Genomic DNA, 6,000 nt, shown 5'->3' on the forward strand with positions numbered 1-6,000 from the left:
TTATTATTATTAATGTGACGCTACATTTTAATTTCCCCCCATAAAGACAACGTACCTGCAGTTGTACAAAGTGAAAGTGACCTGGTTTCCGCCTCCAGTAGAATTGTTGTTGCTTTAAAGTTGTCCCTGCCTCTTGAGAAGAGTTTTTGCTGCAAGTCTGCAGAACAAGTAAAATCAACTCGGACCCTGCTTCTGGCTGTCAAATACGACTGCACCTCCTTTACGATAAACATACAAATACTGTAAATGTTATCAGAAAAAAAAGCTAGCGAGGTAAAGGGATCCCCATGGAATTATAAATAACAACTCCATTCTCCCAATCATCAGGACAGGGGCATGACGATACCGAACAGCTTATGATCAGTTTGCTAATAGCACAAAAACGCTTTTGTCACAGAAAAAGGAAGAAAAATGGTAGGCACACAAAACACTAATGTAAGGGCACCCAACTACTTTTGTCAAAGTATTTTTGTATGTTATGTAATAATGTGTTGTTTTATTATGAAGCTAAATCTCTTCAATAAAACAATTAGAAATTACAGAAATCACTTTCTTTGTGGTTTTTCTAAAAAAAAGAAAATAAGTAACTTCCCAAATACTTTTGTCTGTGATAATGTGGTGTATGCAATTACCCAAAGTTATACTGATGTTAGGTCATAAGTATATTTAATGCAAATAAACCGGTGATGGCTCTAGAGGAAGAAAGGGAGGCAGTGGCTCCTCAAATTTTCAAAGTGAAACATTTTATTATAATATAATAATTTTCAATAAAATAAACTAAAATTAGTTTCTACAAATTTAAGGAAAAAAATGACATTTTAACTTAAACCCTAGTCAACATTCCTATAATAACAGCAATTCTGGCTGCTGAGACGATGCTCTTCACTGCAATACTAGCAGTGGCAGAAGACATGTTCTGAGAAAAGCCACCACTGATATGAACATATTTATAACTTCAGAAATACATAAAGCATAAGACACAGTATATACAGTGTGAACAGTATATGTGTATTATTTCAGGATAATAGTATTCTGCGTCCACAAGTAAAATTATATTGTTTTGTCTGGTAGGCCTTTTAACATGTATGTAGTGACAAAAAGGACATTACAAGCCAATATTTATGAATGTGGCCCTATATACAGTGTATAAAAACAGAAAAAATGAAAGTATTGTACTGGGTAAGCTAAGCATGCGGTATGAAATTGCAAGGAAATGCGTTAGCCTGTACCAAATGTTTAAAAAAGCAAGTAAATGTCAGTACATTACTTTTGCTTCATGCACTGCAATAAAACTGTTGCCAGTAGAAAATTAGCACCCCATACAAGGTAAAAAAATTATGAAGCTATTTTATTTATAGGAACATTGCTCATCCAGTAATAGGGGATATGTAGTAATTACTCTGAAAGGCAGATGGAGGAAAGACACTGTCAAGAGGCCTCACAAATATTAGCGGTTCAACCATCAAAAATCATCTTCATAACATTTCGGAAAGCAGTTGCGCGTGAACGCCTAGAGTCTAGAAGTTGCCCTAATTGCACATGCCACATTCCTGATGACAACATCCTACTCAAAACATATTTCATACAGCAGAAGCAGCATGTCAACAATGAAAGTACAGAAAAATGAAGAACAGCAGTGTTACTTAGTGGCAAGGCATGATCTGAAAGCTATGATTCATGGAGCGTGGTGGGGAACATGTAGTTCATGCCACACACCTCCTCTCATATGCGCAGCACACACGGCCGCAACCGGCCACCTCCCCCTTTGTCCAGTTAGTGGTGTTCCAGTTATGTTTCATCCCCAATTATAGGAAATAAGTGAAATGCTATACGATTTTATATTATATTATATATATATATATATATACATACACACACACACACACACACACGCACAGTCATGTGATGCTGTTTAACCAATCAGAGGATGTTATTTTTCCAAGCAGTGTTATAAATTCATATACTAGACGTGGGATAAATGTTTCTGTACATATGAAATATATTGGTGTGATACATACATTTTACCACACATCATGTTCTTTCTTTTGAAATGTTTAAAAAGCTTTAAAAAAAACCTGGTTGTCATGTGTTTATTTGGTCATGGTCCATGACTGTTTAAGTTCTGATTTAATTAATGAGTATAATGGCTGTGGGGAGCAATAATGCACATACTGAAAGAAAAACACTTCTTTCCTGCATATTTCGCCTAATCACTTACAGTTTTTTTTTGAAAATGTTAAATTATTACAACAAACAGCAGAGGTGAGACTGGAACACAGGTGGGGGGATTGTGGTGGGGGAATCTTCAAAAACCTGCGTTATTGTATCGAACTTGTGGTATAGTAACGACAGCTTTAGTAGCAAGTGATTTTCACACTAAATTTCTTAATAAAATCAATCTGTTAATGCTTTGAAATTGAGTCGATAAGGTTGTTACCGTTTTTTTTCAACTGGTAAAATCAAGTTTATGAAACCATTGGCACAGTTTTCAAAACTCTTAACACAAAACTTCAAACGGAGTTGCAGAAATCTAATTGTTTTGGAACCCTTAACACTTTTGCATTTGATTAGAAACAAATTAAAAAATCTAACATGACTTTCACAATTATCTACGTTACTTCCTCAGTCAGAAATACATATTTCAAATGTTTACATCTGTTTTTTTGAAATGCTTCACTCTAATTGCTATTACCAACAACAACGTCTCATTATTGATAATTGCATTCACATCGTGAAAATGTAGAATTAGTTGACAATCATCCCAACACCACATAAAAGGCTATGTGGACTGCATGCAGTTTGTGACAACATGGAGCAGGCTTCAAACCAAGATGCTAGGCGAGGGCGAGGTCGCAGTCACAGTCGTGGTCGAGGACAGGGACAGGGATAGGGACAGGGACAATGTCAAGGAAGACGAGATGAAGTACGACCAAAAGGAGCTACCGTGTAGAATGAAATCAACAGAGGCTTGTCAATGAGAGCAGCTGAGTTGATCTCTGGATGATCGCTGGTACAAAAATAAACAAAATACTTTACAAAATACTGCCCACAGAGCGAAATAAAAGTTTAAACAAAAACAGTCTCGAACACAAAAATACTGACACCAACAAGTACCGTGCTGGTCCATTACACACAGGGTACTTATACCTTGCTACAATGTCACACTTAATTTTTTGCATATATCTGGATAACCACTTATACATTTTATTACCATTATTTAGTTGTTGAGTGTATCGGATTCTGGAAATATATGGAGGTGTCTGTCTGTCCGGTATGTGTCCATCCGTCTGTGTTTTACACATATATTTACAAATGAACGAGCTGGAGAACCACTTTTCAAATTGTTATTAAAGATTTGCATTGCCATTTCTTATTCTACACTAACTGTACATACCGTTGTCATGGTTATCAAAATGCTCTTGATACTGATGTCTCTAATATACTTGTTTACTTTGAACCCTAGTAACCAGGGTACAAAATAGAACAGATATCTTTTTTTTTTTTTTTTTAATTTAGTCATCGCCAATGGTTTTCTCCCCAATTTGGGATGCCCAGTTATTATTTTTATCCCGGTTCACCGCTGCAATCCCCTGGCGACTCGGGAAACGGAGGCTGAAAGACACGTCCTCCGAAACGTGTTCCTGCTAATCCATCATTTTTCACACTGTGGATCCACAGCAAAGCCACCAGACTTATAGTGCCAGAAACAACACATATCTGAAAGGCTCCACTGCAGACCCGCAGGCATCCTATTAGCCACAGGAGTTGCTGGTGCGCAGTGAACCATGGATTGCCCTGCTGACCTAATCCCTCCTTACCCAGGCAGCTTGCAACCAATTGTGTGCCTCCCCCTGGGAACCCTCGGTCACGGTCGGCAATGACATAGCCTGGATGTGAACCTGCGATCTCCAGGCTATAGAGCGCATCCTGCACTCTACTTACATTGTTGCTAAGATATGAAAAGTGTTGCCAGTCAGAAACTGCAATAGAGTAAATTCTATGTACCCTCAGTGTTCCTGTGACTTGTCTAACAAGTTGATTTATAGTGCTGCTATAGGGAACATTTACAAACCATACAATATTTCAAATACAAAATCATCTGTGTAGTACAGTTTACTTTAGTGGACACTCTCTCTGCTGCTCACTGTAATTGGGGTTCCAAATCCACTGTGTAGTTTCAAGAAGTAAATTTCACAAATAATCCTATTCAGAGAACAGTTTGCCACAGAATGAGCTTGAAATGGAAAGTCTAATACACCTTTTTCCTAATCACTTTAGCTTGAGGATGCAGCTCTATACTCAATCTGCCCTGTAGTTACTGCTTAAATCTCTCTCCTGCAGGGGTCTGACTGTTAACACGGCCTGCTTCCAGGTGGTAAAATGGCTAAACTGTGGAATAATGTAGTAAACAGACACAGACTGATGTATTGCTGTACTGAATAATTTCCTTTATCCTGATTTCATTAAGTTGTAAGGTTATTGTTAATGACTCACAGATCACATTGTGTTTTAGATGCTGGCTTTTTTATTCTCATAGTATTATAATGTAACCAACAATTAATACTCTAACCACTCCAGTTAAATGCATTATTATCTCTTCAAATCCAATATGAACATGATCATAATATTTGTGAGTACAGTCATTGATTGATGCTTGTTAGAATCTGATTCTTGCTCCAGGCCTTGTGGAAAGGAGATCTTAACTCTCATGGGAGCTTCAACAACAAACAGGACCTGAGTGGGGAAAAAAATAACCAAAAGCATACACCTTTACCCAGAGCAGAAGGAAGTGCTTCCTTTAAAAGCATGGGAACTTCTTTAGTTTAAAGGGAATTGGAGTCCAATGTGAAGAATGTGTTTGACTAAATGTATTTTGTCTAAAGGTTTAAGAGTGGTGTTTGGGAAAAATACATTTCATCCACAAAATGATTTCAGCTGCAAACCCATCAATGACTTACCTGTATATAAGGACCCCTCTGAAAAACAATTTATTCTCCTTGTTAAAATCACAGAGCTATAATGACCACCTGTCTGTAGAGAACACTTAGATATCCCTTGGTGGTTTGACTGTGTATCTTTGTTTCTGGCAGCTGATGTAATGAAGCAAGTTTGAAAAGAGTTGACAAAGAAATGACTGAATTGTTCAACTTGTAATGACTGTAGTTCATTACAAGTTTCTACTTACAAATGACAAGGAAAAACAAATTGTCAATAGAATTTTGAAGAAAGTTGTTTTAAAAATGTTCAACTAATGCAACTAATAACAAGTGGATGTGCACAGCCCGTAAAATATCCCATACAGTTTTATTGGCAATTCATATCTGGCAGTCTATGGAATGAGGAAAAATAGCAACACATTTCAACTGAACTCTTGACCCATAGTGAATGATCTAAAATGGATGGGTGTGGCTGGCAGGACTTCATTCTATGCTTCAGTGCTTTGCTGTATGGTTGCCAGTCACTAGCTAGCCCTTCATTGGGGTTACCTCGACTCCCAAGCACCCACTTAAGAAGCATCTGTTCTTGCCGAACAGTAATTATTTTTCACACACCATTTAGTAATATAGATATGCAAAATCAATTTAACCAGCTCTCTAAAGGGGATGGCGCTTTTTCAGATTAATTTAGTCAGTGCTAGTTTTTTTTTTTTTTTTGCAAGTTTTATTATGGCACATACAGTAGGCTATATGTATGTGACAATTTTACTCGGGCATCAACCCAGGTGTTATTTAGGATATGAATAATACAAGTGAATTTAATTGAAGACTAATTGATTGTTTGTTTTTAATAGACTAGCTACATATTTAATTTAATATCAATAAAATAAACCCTAAGAACAACCAATGCATTTACTAATATAGCTGTCATTTTACTTGGTATTTCAGGGACTCTTATGTAGTTTAAGTTCTACTGAATGTTCTAGTGTTTACTGGCTCTAAAAAGTTTTGTATCATATGGGACACATGACTAATAGATTACAAATAAATCTAAAAACCCTGG

This window comes from Polyodon spathula, chromosome 1 (genome assembly GCF_017654505.1).
Source record: "Polyodon spathula isolate WHYD16114869_AA chromosome 1, ASM1765450v1, whole genome shotgun sequence".
Taxonomy (NCBI): Eukaryota; Metazoa; Chordata; class Actinopteri; order Acipenseriformes; family Polyodontidae; genus Polyodon; species Polyodon spathula.